Raw genomic sequence first — 17,817 nt, 5'->3', positions numbered from 1 at the left:
TTGTTCCGTGGAAAGTAAGTAAGCACCGCGGATATCTATGGCACGTGGCGATCATGCGGATATCAACGTGTAACCGATGCAGAAACGCCGAGGATCGTTTTAGTCGATGCAAAGAGTTCTTTTTTCTTGCGATCGTATCACGTGCGTTTCAGTAATTTATTAAATTATATGAGAATGTATACACAATCGGATAAACAGTTTTTTATTGTTGTTATTATTATTATTATTGTTACCGGCAAAGCAAAAAACGAATTCTTCACGTATTCGCGATTAGGTAAGCACAGAATCACGAAAGTATTCGAACAGCATGTAGACACGTCTTGTGAATATGTATATTATTTGTATTATACAAAACATATTGAAGTTTCATTAGCACTGTTACGAGGTCTGACTATCATCATTATTGATAGAGTATAAAAAATATCTGAAACATTGCATAGAGATTATAACGATATTTAAACGATTAATTATTCATTAAGTTAACGAGCATCGATATTCAATGGGACTATCTTTAACATTTATTATACGTTTAACATGGCTATTAAGTATACAGGGCGGTTGGTAACCGGCGGCACAAGAAGTCGAAAATATAGAATAAAATTCTTTTTTAAATTTTTTTAAAATCTACAGTGAGATCCGTTATAACGAGACGTGATAAAATGCACGCGTACGGAGCGAAAATTCAAAGTCGATTTTCTCGAAAACAAAGCCCCAAACGAAAAACTTTTATTCTATATTTTCGACTTCTTTTTTCGCGTAGAATCACCCCCTTTCCGCTTGTATCACCAGTTACCAACCACCCTGTATATTTGCAGGAAATATCTTTTCATTTTCAATACACATTGTTAGTCCGGTTTCGCATTTCATCGATATAATCACGACAGTCGCGCCTTGTTACGATGCTAATAGAATTGCAAAATCTTTCATTTAACAACAATAACGTATACCTGCACGATTCATGCATATCCGATGAAGAACGTTATCGTATTATTATATCTGCATCTTTATCTGTTTATTTCTATCCGTATGTGCGTGAGAACGATACGTGTCCATTGCAACATGACAAAGTTTGTTCATCTACGAGTCATAAAACTCGGACTATCTTCAAAGAAAGATCGTAAACGATGTCCGCGTGTAATTTTGGAGACAAAGAAGCGATTTGCCGTGGACGATACGTATCCGTGCATCGAAAAGCTGGCACTTGCCCAAACATGCAGCAACGGTCGGAAACAGTCTGCGTTAAAGTCTGTCCCTAACATAATTGAATAGCTGTACACTGTACGCTCAACGATCTATTTACCCTACGAGGAGACACTGCGTAAGAGACTGTGTCTTTGCAGTGTACAAGACTAAACATTAAACTTCTTCCGCACGAAGAACGCGACTATGAATAGCCATCGAGTAACTGGACTCTGTTTATCGCATTCGCGATTACGATTATCTTGACGTTACGGTGACTCACTTTTTATACGATTCCTTCTTGTTTCTGGGAAACGTACTCGAAGTTTGATCGGCTAACTAATACGAATCATCGAACGATTAATTACTACAAATTTTTGCTCTACTTGAAACCGGACGAAAGACTTTACCGAGAAGTCATTTATTTTCCTAATCGACCCTTTTACGCTCGATACTGCGGATATGCAACTTTAATTTTTTCCTACTTTAGTATATTATTAATTGATAACAGTATTTTTCAAAGGTGTTTATCATTTAAACGTATTTTTATATTCTTCTCCTATTCTCCTAGTAACGCACTTGTATTGGCATATTTCTGCAAAATTTTAACGCAAAAGTATACGTTTCATACATCAAAGCCAAAGCACATGAAATGAAATACAGCGGTCATGGGTTTACGGAGGATTAACAGCTAGTAAAAAAAGATCATTTCTGCGAAAAATATTCGTCCAAACAGCAAGGTTCGAAACGTTTAATGGAGCGCATGGCCGTAAAAAAAAAAAAAAAAAAACAGCAGATTCTTGCGAATAACATACGCCACGTGAGAGCTTCGCGCAAGTAGCAGCAGCCAAATAGGACAAATTTATCATCCAATCCTCCTCGTTCTGACGCTAAACGAATCTCGCTATACTCACGAAGCATCCCAAACGTCGATGTAATAACTTTCTTTAGTCGACATAGTCGCATCAACAAATCCACAATTTACAGATTATAAATCGCCACGATTTTACGTCCTCCTTATCGGATGCACGCGCGCTATAAAATAGACGATGGTTCAAAGTAAAATTCAGTTTACATAAAGAGACGAGAATCGAGGAAATCTAGATGGAAATCAAACGGGAAGCAGTCGTAAACATTCACGTGCCGACGAAATAGTTGGCAGACAGCCGCTTGATGGTCTCCTGCTACGCGTATTTTCTTAATTTCACTCGGTCTTCGCGATTTGCCTCTAACGACCCACTCGCGCGGATATTGCGCGGATGGCACGCACGCGGGCGTTTTCGTTTTGGCAAACACTGGCAAACATCCAAAATTACACGCCCGTAATTCCCTCGGTTTAACACGACCCGGAATTACTCGCGTCGTCCACATACTACTTAATGACGTTTATGTACGCGTAATAACCAGAATGTAGATTTTTATAACATTCGTGGAACATTTCAAGACGAAGAAGATGCATAGTGTACACACGATACGCGAAAATATATTGGTAAGATGTGGTCATTTGGGTCAGCCGAGCTTCGATGTCTTGAGATTCGATCTCGAGCTCATTACGGAAAAATTTGTCGATACCACCTATTGACAAAATCAATCAAAAGCAATACCACCTATTGACAAAATCCGCAATCACTTAGTTGCCAACACAATACAACAAATTTTTGTATTGAGCTCGAGATCGAATCTCAAGATATCGAAGCTCGGCTGACCCAAATGACCACATCTTGCCAATATATTTTCGCGTATCGTGTGTACACTATGCATCTTCTTCATCTTGAAATGTTCCACGAATGTTATACAAATCTACATTCTGGTTATTACGCGTACCGATATTACTATTATAATAAGTCAATACCACCTATTGACAAAATCCGCAATCACTTAGTTGCCAACCCAATATATTAGGCGCTACTAAGTTTGTAATATAATAGAGATATAACGAGAAAATCACGTATATAGCTACTTTAAATGCAGTAAAAGAAGGAAAGAAATATTAGCAACGAGAAAATAATTCGATTAACCCTACGGTAGGGTTATTGATTCGTTTAGTTTCCTTGTGATTGAGATTTGCAGCGGTTTCCGGAGGTCGGAGCTAGATGGAACCAATCTAGAGTGAGTTATGTTGTTTAATATCGGCTAATAAAATGTGACTCATCGATAGGCATAAATTAAAACGATGATGTATTGTGTCGAGCTATCAATAGAATTCTTAGTAAGCTGACTTCTTTTTATCTGATATTTAATTGACTGTCTTTAATTAAATTATGAGCGGACAAAATGGTGTAAAAATACATATCTTTAAAAGTAAAACACGTATTTTCAATATTTATACGATACTCGTAGCTGTACAAACAGTGACGTACATACGTAAAGAACGAAAAGCAAGGCGCGCGTGAATTCCAAATACGAAGGGAACTACGATGTAAATATGTCACTTTCTCATACGGCTCAGATAACAGCGGCAGCATGTAACAGTGTCTTGTAATTGGATTAAAACACGTGTACGCGTAAGTCACTGAGAGTCAGATTGACGAATATGATTAAGCACGGACAGCGGTAGTAAGTACATATAATGACGTGGTCGTCATTCCGAATACTTTTTCCCTGATTAATTGCCAGCTGATTTCATCGGACGACGAATAGAATGAAAATGGCTGATGGACAGATCAAGAGCTGAAACGTCTAGCTGATTGACAGTTTGACCGATAATAGAGTACTTGGAATTGACTCTGGTGATAGCTGGAAAAATTGGCGCGAAGTCTATTAATAGACTTCAAATGTTTCAAGCTCTAATAAAAAGACGATAAAAGTGAAACCTGCGAGAATTTTATTTTACATTTAAGAAAAGTTTAAAGAGATCTTAACTGAGAATTTGAATTCCTAATCGTAAGCTTGGAATTTTTATATTTTGCAAAAATTCGTCATAGGTATATCGTACGAAATATAGAATATATCGATAATTAAAAAACTACGAACTTTCCGAACAACCTAATATTTAATTATTTCTACTTAACTGGAAAAGGTACGTGTCTACGGGTTAAAGGATAAGTGAAAGTTGATATTTCGCGAAAAGTCTGCTCAAAGTGAAATTCATGCTCCGGCTATATGTATGTACATAAACATATGTATGTATCGACATACAGTGGAACGAATCGCGAGAAATTTTCATTCATCCGCGATTGTTCGTAAGGTACGTGAGACACGTTCACGGTCTCCTTTGTTATATTATTATAATTTATGGGGATTACAAGGATTTTCCAGGCAACAGTGCTACGAACAAGCACATGTGCTGGGAAATATGATATAGCACCGCAAGCATCGTATCTCAATCTTATCGAGCAGGATGAATTTCACTGCGAAATTAGAGAACCGAACTCTCCTAGTAAAAATAAAAAAAAAAAAATTAAAAAAAAAACAGAAAAAGAAAAGGAAAAATCACCTTGAGTTTGAAATATGGGCAGTTCCGCTTATCTTTCTCGTTCTCCACAAATATATTAAAACTCGTGTTTAAAATCATCGATTGGTCGTTATCAGTGGAATGCAAACGCAAGCTGAGCAAATTCGCGTGTATCGCGTACCGCACGCATCTAAAAATAATTCGCCGTATCAAAAATCCGCGAGATCAAAGAACGGAAAAAGAGCAAAATGAACGAAAACTGAAAAACACAAAATACGAAAACGAAACGCGAAAACTGGCGAAAGCGGCGGCCTTACAGAGGATAATGGTGAACGATCGTGCGCCGGGCATCTTAAATGGAAAGAATGAAACAGCGATGTTATAAAATGGATCGAGCTTGACAGTGTCGTGGCTTTTAATCGTCCAAATAAAAATTCGACAAATCAAAACAGAGATATCGACTTAAAACTCGTTGCTTCTTTGCAGCTGGCTTTTTTACAGGTTAACTTTAACCAATACATTAATTGAGCACTACGGAGAAAAAACAAGATGGTTCACATTTTTTTATTTTTCATACGAGAGCAGTTCTAAAGTCCAATGCCTTGTCAACCAATCACAAATTGCTAAAACTGTTTTTATACGAAATAAATGACTCGTGCAACGAGCAACACGTATTTAAATCATCCTCTCTTATATAAAGCAGCGGATACAGTGACTGTGCCGTGCCAGAATATTAAAATGTAACTACTATGTACAGTAACGTATACCCTTGTATGCCATCAAATGCTAACAAAATTAGGAAGTGAACGCAAATAAATTTATCATATCTTCCCCATGCAGTTTACATTTATAATCTCTATATCTTATATTCTTTCCAGCAAGAATACGATGCAATTTTATGATCAGCGGAGGCGAAGGAGGCGATCCAATGCCGTTTTCACCGTCACCACACGCTGTTCTTTTTTCTTCTCTTTTTTTTTTTTTTCTTTATTCCTCTTGCCGCCTTAGTAAGATCTCTAACTACTGTTCCTCGTACCGATGCAATGTATCGCGTTACAGCGATCGGCATGTAACTTTATAACACGGTCCGCGAGAGACTATTTCCTTCTTCCAGTCATAGACCGCAATGTTATTACTACCGAGCCCGAGCAAATACACACGATTTCGCAGTTTCCTCGCGGGCCTAACAGAGACGCGATATTTCATCGGGATAGGTAATAGGAAATCGTCGGCTTGTACTCGCGGGGGAAATCGCGTACACGAGCAACGTTTCACTAAATAATTATTCAACAACGTTGTAAATCAGTCGGGACGCGGACACGTATCGTTATGCAGGCGCGAGGAGAGCGCGCGTGCCACCGGTATAAATTGCTATAATTCTGTAAATTCCACCGAGAACCCCTTCCTCTCGCCCTATCTCTCTCTCTCTTCCTCTCTCTCTCTCTCTTTCTCACTCTCTCTCTCTCGCTTTCCGATTGGCGCGCTTACCTGTCCGTAATTACAAGCTGACGTTTCTACATATAAATTCGTATTCGCTCCGGAATTGGTATCGTTACGATTCCATAGGGTTAACGCCTTCTGCGTGGCTGCAATTACGCGTCTGGAAACCTACCAATCTTCTAACAGGCTTATAGCATCCGTGAAATGGAGCTATCTAATCTACGAGCGAGGCGGTTCGAAGCGAAAGAGAATTTATCGAAGCATGGAGGAGTACGGCAGATCAGAGGAATCTCGTATCGCGATCTACGGACGACTCGTTCGATTATTCCGGGAGCTTGTCGTTTGAATAAGCCTGTAGAATCCGAGCGGGCGGGTGATTCAACCGCTTCTTCTTTTACCATGAATGGCACCGCATTGTTCCGTGCTTCCGTGTAATGCACGCACACGAGTACACACACGCGTACCATACAACCGCGTACGACAGAATTCTGCAGAAGTAGCTATCGTATGTTTTCCCCGCGTACAATGTTCGTGACTGGTTTTATCGCCGCCAGGCCCTTCGTACCTCGTCGCACGAACCTACACGACGCGCGCTAGTTTGCGACGATCGCGCGAAAACACGCGTTCCTCGCACGATTTCGCGATTCCATGCCGCGCTTTTCGTTTGTCAACGTCGACCTTAAGAAAGAAAGATTATTTCGGCAACTGGCCAAGTTCGATCACCTTAAATCTCCTGTTGACCGTAACCTTTCGTCTAGAATGGCGCAATTGCCACGCTTACAGTTGCGTTTAACGATTGCCGTAACGACATAATGAGCCTAACATTCGGATTTTTTATCACGTTGCCGGCCACGTGAGTTTCAGCGGTGACCCGCGATATTTGCCCGCGGAAAAACTTGGAAGGGAAAAATGAGTAATGGCTTCGCAAAACTCGAGTCGTAGATATGTAACTTTAATACGATTATTGTAAATAGGGAGATGTAACCGCGGTTGTTCAACGATTTAATCGTTGTTCCGAGAAGCACGTTGCAATACAGGGTGACGCAAAAGTACTATAAAGTAATATGTGTAATCGGCAATTTAAAAATTGTATTTTAAGAGGAACTAATAAATCCACAACGCGAAGAGAATCGAATAAGAAATAATTCTACCATAGGCAAATTTCCATAATTCCAAATAATTCTTACGATTAGCTATAATTTTCATAATTTAACTTCTTACTCAAACCTCGAAACTTGCGATCGTTTAATCTCTCTGTTATTTCGTACCATGACCAGAGATTCCACATCAAAGATCAACTCTTACGTTCAAATTAAACGAAATTCACGGCGATTAATTCTAATGAAAGCGACATTTAACGTTGCTTCGGTCTCGTGTCTCCTGCCCTGTTTGCATCTGAATATCAATCGCACTCGTTCCGAGCGAATTAAGCGTGTGTTTGTCGCATTCGCGTACCAATACAGCAGTGCTGGCGGAACTCGCGCGTCGCGGGTTCAAGCGTACTTGGCTGAAAGCTGCACGCGGAGAGAGCGAACGGGTGTGTTTGCGGTTCCATGGCGGACGTGGACCAAGATAACACGTTAAAATAGTACGCCAACAAACGATAACACGCATTTAGAATATCTGTCGCAGTGTCGTTCCTCGCGATATTGAATCGCGCGACTCTCTATAATTGCAACGATTCAAATGGCTAACACCCTTCTTCATCATCGTCTTCGTTCACGTTGAGATACGAGGCGGAAAGTGTAGCGCAGGAAAGAAAAATGTAGAGTACATAGGCGCGCTTGTCTCGGTTACCACGATAATGATAAACTACAACTTTTCATCGACGTTTCAGACGAGGTCGTTTACACGTGTTGCTCGACGTGTTGTTCAGGGAAAAATCACTTCGTTAATCTTACCTAAGCAACATGGCAGAGTAACTTCAGGGAGAAGATCGTCGATACTCGAACGCTATATTGAGAGCATGCTGCTGCCAATCGATACTCTTCGCGCTTTCAGCCTGAACTTCTGACAGCCACCTGCAAGACAATGATAAGACGATCCTTGTTTTATTTGATTTTTTTTTTTTTATCTTCATATTGGATTTTCATGGAGTAATCGTTAAATAAGGAGAAAAAAAGAAAAAAATCTGTCGATGAGACTACGATGATTTGGAGTCGATTTTTCGATCGATAACGAGTTACTTCGACAAATTCCTTCTTCCTAAAGTTAATAATATTTGTTACAACAGTCGAGGAATTAGTACGTATTTCATTCGCATAAGATAAATAAGTTATAAAAGATACATATTTAACAGCATTATAAAACGAAGGATTGCATAAATATACATGCACTGAATAACTTATATAGGCAACGATCGGGAAACTCATCACAAGGAAATTATCACAAGAGCCACTATTCAAGTATAACACGCGACGACATACCAACGGGACGACAGATATGTTAATTTCTCAATTATCATTCAATATCGTTCTTAAATTAACCGCAACGTTCTCTACGGCCGCAAAGACTACACGTTACTAAATAGACTTTTGTCGAACCTAATTCCTCGAGTCCCTCGAGTCTCTCGAATGATAAACAAATGGATCTAACATAGAAGTGCCTCACAAAAAGCGAATTCCAATCGAATTCCTCGTCGCATCCTTATCTCCGGCGTGGCTATAAAAAGAAACGTTCAACTTCGACTAAGAGCATTAGTTGTTCATCCATAACTACTACACAACCTACAAATTCCTCTAACTACATATTCTCCGAATGGTCGATCAACAAAGCGCAAAAAGCACGTAGCCAATCGTTCCGGAACTCTCTGTCGGTCGAACGTGGAACGCGTAATTCTGCTTGCGTTCTCGAGTTGGAAAACACACACCTGGCTGGCGCGTGTCACGTTCATTTAAGAGCGGTCATGTTGACGCGGGGCTCGTAAATGTAATCGCGTCAATTAAGGCGACACTTACGGATTTCTAATCGGCTGACCCATACGTGCCGGATTATGTCAGCTGTTGGCACGTCGACGATTTTAATCGATTGATTCACGCAAAAGCGCGCTCACGGCGACACGTTCCTCTCTCCTTTTCATGCCATACTTCTTTCTGCTCTCACCTTTTTTTCTCTCTTTCTCGTCCTTTTTATTCGCTCTTCCTGCCTTTCATATTCCCGTGTTCGTGCGCGATTTATATAACACCGCGAATGAGGATCATGTATTAATTAGAGCGGTAGTAGGCAGCTACGTCGTCACGCGGCCCTCGGAAAAAGCTGCGCTCAATTGCATCTTCGATTTACACGCGGATCAAAGAGGTAATCTGGGAATAAGAACCGTGTCGATAGACTGCGTGTATCGAAGCTGCGCGATAAGCGGGCTCGTCGATATCAGAATTACAAGAACATAGATATGATAATACACGGAGCTTCGATTTAGAGTAGAATTGGAACAGGTTGAGGCGACGGCTAGTTCCACCTTCTACGAGCAGTCAAGCTTCGACAAAAACTGGATCCAGCATCGAACAGTCTCGGAGATGTCTAGAGCTAACAGATCAAGGCCCAACTATGCTTAACGCGGGTCTCCATTGTTCGGGGCCAGGAAGTTGCCTCCTTTGGACCTTTGCCTGCATTCAAACGCACTCATGCTTATTTTCTCAAATAATACCTATCCCTTATTTTAGACAGCTCAACCGGAGCCAGCTCATTGTTGGAATCTATTTCTAGATTCTTTCTTCCTAAGTCCTTAATTCATGATAGAGAAATTAGAACTTAATCGTTCTGTAAGAGAAGAACGAGGATCGTAGTGGCTATGCTTCGATCCCAAAAGGAATCGAGTTTCGACTGAATGAGCATCGCGATGAGTACGGAACACCCACATGGTCTCGTGAAAGGTATAGAACGTAGGTGATTTCACTATTCTGGCACACGATGCGATGCATCGGATAAGGGAGACGAGGCAGAGTCCAGATATAGACCTGCTGTAGGTAATAGTTCGGTAGGTGGTAGTGGTAGCGCGAGCGGTAGGACCGGTAGGTTTGGTTTACTTCAAGTTCGTTGCGGCCAGCCGGTTCGCCACTTTTCTTCTTCGTCTCTTCCTCTTCCTTTTTCCCTCCCGGGCATTTTTCTCCTTTTTTGCCCTCTCCTTCCCTTCTTCTGCTATTTCCTCCTCGTTCATGATCTCCCACCGCTTGGTCGTTGATCTCCCCCTTTCCCTCCTCCTTTTGCTTACTCCAGCATCCCTCTGTCTCCAACTTTCTCGCTCTATTCCATTGGAAGATATTTATTTTAATGCGAAGCTGAGGTGTAACAAAAAGGTATCGGTTAAAATCGGCTCCTTCGGCATCGCGAACGCGATAACATCGACAAACCGCGTAGTTGGCTTCCGTGAAATATTAGAGGTGCCCCAGCCCCGGCTGCTACTACTGCTACTGATAGCCTGTCCTCTTCGTTTCACGAACGCAGAGTGGAACGAAGGGGAGGGACAAGGGGCAGAATTGCTCGTCAGCCGCAGAATGGTGGGAACGGAAAGAAAATCTCGAAGAGCCTCTTTGTAGATACCGACGACTTTGATAGAGGCGTGTCCACGTCGACAACCTACCATTAGGATGAATAAGCATATCTTTATGAGATCTCAACAAACTGCGATCTTCTTCTTCTATTGATTACCTTTTTACTTCTTAAATAACCCACGAATCTTAAGAACAGTTCGCTCTTCCAAAGGGCACGCCATTTTGTCTAATTGACTTCTGACATTATAGTAACTCTGTAGTAGGTCTAATTATAATTTTTACAACATCTTCGAAATATACGCGAACGAAATTTTAAAGTCGTGTTAAAGTGGCTTGAAATAAACACGAGATGAGCCGAGTTTGGAATTGCAGACGATATTCAGGACGATGTCCCGTCAGCTAGAATTAACCAGAAGCACAAGGTTGCATAATGCGTAATAAAAATACACGTTACTGTTACCTTACTTTAATTGCTGCATTATCCTACTACCTTGTAGCGCCAATTTCCATTTTTACTACGCTCACTTTTGTTACCCAATTATTACCAAACATAACCATCAGCGGTTTCATTATACACCGGCAAAAAGTAAATTGGTTCCACCATGTATCTCCCACGAATAGGAGCACGCGCGCATGCGCCCGCGCAGCCAGAAAAAAGAGCGCAGAAATCAAAGTATATGTAGCATGACTGACATACGTCTCCGGCCGAGTATCAATTGTGAGCGTGTTTCACCGAAGCAATAAGAAACTCTATCTGTCGGAATCTCCATTGCCGAGACAATATCCATTATTATATTACATCATTGCGTAATCGACGTTTACGGTTTTATAGGACTGGCCTCGCGCGCACGCCGCGCGCGTCCAGCAAACTCGAGGAATCGGGGCCGTTCGGAATGTTCCGTGAAAGCTCGGATTCCACCGATCGCACTGGCAGACATACTGGCAGCACCAGAATTTCCCGGTATTCGTGGAAGTTAAATGGTACATACGTACGTGAAAGAGAGAAAAAAGAAGTATGTTTGACGCGCGCACAGCCGATCATTGCGAATTATCCGTCATGATGCAAGACCCGCGTCCTGAAGTTCGAACCATATGCGAAATATCGTTTCTAAAAGCGATTCGCGTCTCGATCTAGTTCTTTCGAACTTCGCGCTCAATTTCGTATCCGCTAATTAGTTAGAGGATCTTCGATTTTTCGCATTCGTTTTTATTAAGAAAGAGAAAGAATGAAGAGGACGATTTCTTCCATAAATTTCTCGTTTGATAGGAAAACCCCTGGGGACGAGGGAATCACGGATTGGGGGTTTTAAGACCGTTTCGCATGGAACTGGTTCTAACGGAGTTTTATGCGGCTCGCAGTGGACCAGTTTTGCGGCCGTCAATGAAGTGCACTGTACACGAGTCGCGAGCGCACTCGAGGCGGCGAAGAGGGGCGGCTGGTGCTGCTGCTGCTGCACGCAGTGCACACAGTCCAGTGTCCAGTGCCGAGAGAACCAGTCATTGGCCGATCGGCCAATCGCGTCACGGACCAAAAGAAGACGACCGCCGGTCGCTCGTTTCGAATGGTTCGCCATGAGTCGATTCGTGCGACGATCTATCTTCTCTCCTCTCTCGCTCTCGTCACTCTTCCTCGTCTTTCCTTATCACGTATGCACCACACACATACACATATACGCACACGCGATTCTCCGTTCTCTCTGTCTCCACTCTCCCCCTCCCCTTCTATCATCCCCTCCTTCTTTTTCTTCTTTTTCTCCGGTCTTGTATCTCGTTCTTTCTTTCAACCGTGTTCCTCTCCTCGTCCGCCTAACTTGCTTCTTTGTCTTTCTTCCTTGCTCGTACGTTGCGTGGCCGCTCTTCTCTTTTCATTGGTCTCTCCTCATTGCAAAGTGCCGTAATATTCTCCTGCCGGAGTTATTTTCGTCGCGCTCACCCAACCAGCTCTCCCGAGGCGGCATTGCACGGGTTGCTCTCTGCGCATTGTCTCGAGGCCCCTGCTGGAGTAACTGGATTTCCAGGCTAGCAAGGCGATCGCTGCCGATACCGCCGATCTTCCCACTTTGCTTTTGTCTCTCCCCTTCTGCTTCTTCTTCCCTAAGCTCAACCTCCACCTTCACGGCGAGTTTTTCTACCCAAGCAAAGAGAAGCGTTCGACGGTACACGTTTGGACGTTTGCCAAACTTATCGAATAATCACTACGATTAATCTCAATTCCTATCACGTTTCCTTTCATTTCAACGATGGAAATTCGTTTTGTTTCAACGACCTTTTAATTTTAATAAATGCGATTCGGTGCGTCGTGCGCGTAAACGCAATATCGTAAGCATTTGCATTAATTTAGCATTCGTGATAAATTGTAAATTAAGAAAAAGAATAGGATTTGCATTGTTGTGGCCATTTCAGGAAATCATCTTCACTCGATCAACGAAAAGAGACGCTCAAGGGGTCGAAGCGGTCGAGAGCGGCTCGGTAAACCACAGTGCCGCTTTTAGACTCGTTAAATACATCTGCAGATCGTTAATCGGGACCTGAATGAAAGGAACATCATGATCAGCCGAGACAACCGTGCTCGTAATCTCTCGTGTACACACTGCGGACCCGTACACCGTCCTCGGTAGTGTGTGCTGACCACGCGCGCACGTGTGAGTGCCACTCGTTACTTAATGCTTACTTATGTCGGCGCATTACTCGTTAGTCATTACTCAACCACCCTTATGCCGTACAACACACAGCAGCGCTTTTGATATTCCTCGGATCACGCAAGCCGCTGAACCGAAAATTAAAGACACCGCGCGTCGTTGTAACATTGAAAAGTAACCGTGCTGGCGGAATCGAGAGTATTTATTAATCTCAGCCCATGAATTTTTAGCGTTACGTTTCCAACAATATCGCGGCATTCCATCGGCTGTTTTGCATGACGACTTAATTAGAGAGAACGGTATCAATGGAATTTTCACTCGTAGAAAATCATCGAACGAGCAATTATGGAATTTTTCTCGTATTTTTCCTTTTTTGTTTTGATACGACATTCTAAATATTTTACACAAATCTTAAATCAAGGACTTTTTGCTTAAATTGGATATACATAGACTTACGAAAGTATTCGAACACGCGTAGATATCTTTTACGAATATATATTATTTTGAAATTTCACTAACACTTTGCGATAAATATTTTGTAATTCCTATACGTTTCTTTAGATTGGTTTCAAGCTTGACCAATATAACCTTGGTTTATTAAAAATTCCAAAACGTTTTACATAACACGTATAATGTTTATATAAATATGAAATCTGTCTATGATAAAATGTCCAAATATTTTCGACAGCTTGTGTATTATTTCGTGTAATGCATTGGAAGGATAGCGTCGTATTACGTTATGGATTTCATTCGTGTTTTACATACCTGCGTTACACACAGTGTAAACAAAACGTGCGAACATTAAGTGACTTTAGTGTTGCATAACCAGCCACGACTTCGACTGTGATAACGATAAAATTCCATTTTCATAAAGCTTTCGGTTCACGGGCTACTTTTGCCATCGATAAACTCTTCAAATGAGATACAACGTATCGTCGTGTTCTACAGTGAATAATTAAGTTATACATAGAACGAGATAAGTAGCAACCGATTACATGTAACTTGGAAAGAACATCGAATCCCTCTTATCCCGTCGAATCGGCCAAGGGTTAAAAGTCAAAGAAAAAACGCTGGTATCGCGTAGGAACTGGCTACTCCGAAAGATTCGTAAAAACTGTGCAATCATGACTGCTTAGCTCATTCTACGTTTTATTAATTTCTCCCGAACGGACTGGCACAGGTCAATCGCGTAATTTCAGTGCTCGCGCGAAGCATATAGCGCTAATTACGGCCATTAAGCACGGCGAATACTTAGCTTAACTGATTAATTAGAAAGCACGTTTTTTTTCCACGCTCGAATCGTGGCCGTGCGCACTCGTACGCGCGCTCGACTCGCATACAATAAGATTTCAGTTCAACTAGAAACACGGAATCGGTTCTTTTTTTCATTCTATATGAGATAGAATTATCTGTGTCAATCTGTCAGGTTAATCAATATCTCACCGTAGCGATTTCGTTTCGTTCTTTCTTCGTTATAGATCGAGATCTGTTATATGATTGGCGATTACGAGCCAGTTAGAAATTAAACTAATCAACTATAATTTTTAGAAATTTTCAATTCTGCTGTCACGTTAGATATGATTAGGTCGTTATATATATTTGGAATTATGTATAATTCTCGCTAGAAGCTAATCATAGAATTATAGATAAGTTTTATCCCATTTGTAAACAACTCTTATAAATAACGAAATGTTCTTACAAATATCTTGTACTTTCTGTATACACTTTCAGATTTGTTTCAAACTTTACCAATACAGCCAGGATAACCGAGTCTCGCTACAACTTGTTAATTTAAACTTAAATTTAAATTAAAATTAAAAAATGTATAACACTCGTCATATATTCGTACAAAGTTTCTGTAAGTGTTTGAATATTTTCATGAACTACTTATGCCCGTGAGTACAGAGAATAGCAGGATGGAACGAATATCTCCGGTGGATACAAATGCGGTGCGATGATATTAAACTGCTCGCATTAATTGCCATTAGATATATCGGACATCATACATCTGCATCGCGCCACTATCTCGTCTATCGAGATATAAAGGGAGACCAGAAGCTAACGAGAAAGAGAGAGAGAGAGAGAGAGAGAGAGAGAGAGAGAGAAAGAGAAGGCACGAGTCTGAAGCGTAGCGGTTTCTCTCAAGATTTATTGCCCGTGCTCGCAATTTACGCGCGTGTATCCTGAACTGAAATTATGCAAAACAGTCGCGGCCTGACAAGTGGCATTTTTATCGGAAGACCCATTATAAAATATCGAGTAGGCACGCGGAGCGCACACCAGAGAGCGCAGCGTAACGCACGCAGCGACGAGTTGTTGCTCGCGCTGTTACGCGCCACATGTTGTTTCACGTTTTCGCGTGAACCGTGTCGTTACTTCGTATCACGATGAAGTCGAACGAGTAAAGTTAACCGAGATGGTGAGCTACTTGAATAGAGTTGTAGATAGGATTTTTACAGGTGTCTCGCCGGTTTTAATCCTCCTTCGTTAAGCGCAACTGTTTTTCTTCTGGACTCATTCCCGTCTCCAGTCTCCAGCTACACGTGTCCTATTTTCCTTTCTTCCTTCTCTCTTTAAAGCTCTTCTCTTATTCAATTTGCTTCGCAACATGACCATACACTCATGTACGGACATTGTTATGCAAAAAGTAAAAAGTAATTCGGCGGTAAAAGCGATTTTGCATTAAATGAAATGTAAATGCACGGAACATTAATCAAGCGTAACGACGTTGGAGAACCGAGCGCGGAAAATACTGAACATTTTCAAGGCCCGGTTTCTTTTCGCATAACCGAGTAATTTTATTAAAAAGAAAATAAAGAAGTAAGATTTGTTCGATGTGGAAACGCGTGTAGCAATAAGTTGAGGTTGAGCTAGCAGGGCCACCTGTTTGAGAGGTCTAACAATGTTGCTGCTTAACAGTGGTATAGCGGTCAACAAAGAGGTTAAGCATCGACATTCGGAATAATTAAGTTCATTAAACGTCTCTGCTGGTACGGTCGTTCCACCGAGTCGCTTTTGAACGGCGTACGATGAAAAGCTATTGTTTGGTTGCCGACAACGGCGAGCATCTCTCCTGGACAATATTTATCGTTGCAACCTTTGCTCCGTAGCTTCCAAGCGAATTTTATTTTCTCGAATTACCAGCGTCCACGAAGCTGATCGAACGGGAGAAAACATGACACCGAGATTCTCTCATTTTCGTATTCGTATCATGAATTTATTCCATTTGTTAAAATCGTTTTTTATCCACGCCTAGTAGAACACACACGATCGAACGAGAAAATACGCGCGAATTTACCGACGCAGAAAAGTCGGTAATCGACCTACATATTTTTCGATTCCATATTTCACGGTCCCATTACGGGAACGAGATCGCGTCGATATACATTGTACGTAAGTTGAAGATTTATTGGGGCACAAATTACGTTTCGAGACGCTCGCGATATCGTTTAGGATCGTGTAACATGCACTGTTTACATTTTCATTAACTCCTATAAAATTGTCGTCTAAAACCATGCGCAAACAGCGATAACCAACCGAATGAAATTTTTTGACGTCCGAAAGTACCGACTATGACTCAGCTCGGTCGTAGCGACGCCACGTGTGAATTCGAAAAAATATTAATCTTCCTCGAATCCTCTTCGACGAACGAGAAACAGTCAACAAACCGATGACACCTGCGTTACATACTAAACCAGAACTGATTCAAGAGTAGAAATATATATATGATACACCGCGCACGAAGAAGCGAGCGGGTTGAAACGCGGAAAGCCTCGATGGAAATTTTCCTCTACGTTCTCTCTTATCTGCTCGTTAAGTAAACTGTTAACGGTTAGAATACGGTGGACCCTGGGACGCGATACATCAGACGTTGTCGCTCTAGTATATTTCTCAAGTTCCGTGGCGTCGTCGCAGCCGCAACTTGATTTCGTTTGCTCTTATACGTCAGAGATTCGTGTATCAGAGCCAAGCGACGAAAATACGTTGTTTCGATACGCTGATTACGAGAGAGAAAGAGAGAGAGAGAGAGAGGGGAGGGGAAGAGAGAGAGAGAGAGAGCAAATACTACATCGAACCCTTCCAATACGAGCACGCGTATACATATATATGTATTCTAAAATGTTTTTTCTGCTGAAGCTTTTTACCGCTATGCGATTAATCAGCATTCCTAAACGTACATATATGTGGTAAATATACACGTATTTGTACACAACAGAACGAAAATACTAGTAGTCAGACTGTACAACGTAATCACGAATCGTTTGCTAGCTCATTTCCTGAACGAACGTTTGACGTAGAAGAGACGCGTCAACACGATGTATACACGTTCCGGAAATACATGACGGGCCCGGGAGCACAAAGAAATTTTAGATTTCCATCACAAGGCGCGTGTCAGCCTTCCATAAAAATTTGTTGTCGCGTTATACACGTCGTCGCAGCAGCCGCGATGCACTTTACCCGCGTCAGGGGGCCTCGCACGCGCTATCACTTCCTCTATGTAGTATTATTCATGAACATATAATACGTATATAATGCTCATGAATAAGAGATTTGACACGCGCCCTTCTTATTGTTAAGTATTCGACCTTTCCGCTGAAGTACAGAGGACTACTAGAAAATGAATCTATTTTATATATATATATATATACACACACACACACACACACATATATAT

At 41.6% G+C, this 17,817-nt stretch overlaps 1 protein-coding gene across 6 annotated transcripts in view; it reads right to left on the bottom strand.

The window, feature by feature from the left end:
* Nucleotides 1-17,817, bottom strand: part of LOC117206021 (receptor-type guanylate cyclase Gyc76C-like) — a 100,540-nt gene that overhangs the window by 51,050 nt on the left and 31,673 nt on the right. For 4 of the 6 annotated variants that reach the window (XR_004487328.1, XR_004487329.1, XM_033444976.1 and 1 more), the window contains one exon: nt 7,915-8,034. The exons of 1 other annotated variant lie outside the window; for it this stretch is intronic. The gene's annotated coding sequence lies outside the window, so the exon portion shown is untranslated. Of the gene's footprint in view, nt 1-7,914; nt 8,035-8,970; nt 9,635-17,817 lie in introns of those variants that run through there. One more of the 6 variants, XM_033444977.1, reaches the window with a different exon arrangement.

This window comes from Bombus bifarius, unplaced genomic scaffold (genome assembly GCF_011952205.1).
Source record: "Bombus bifarius isolate JDL3187 unplaced genomic scaffold, Bbif_JDL3187 scf7180000007996, whole genome shotgun sequence".
NCBI lineage: Eukaryota > Metazoa > Arthropoda > Insecta > Hymenoptera > Apidae > Bombus > Bombus bifarius.
This window is presented reverse-complemented; position numbering and strand designations above follow the sequence as displayed.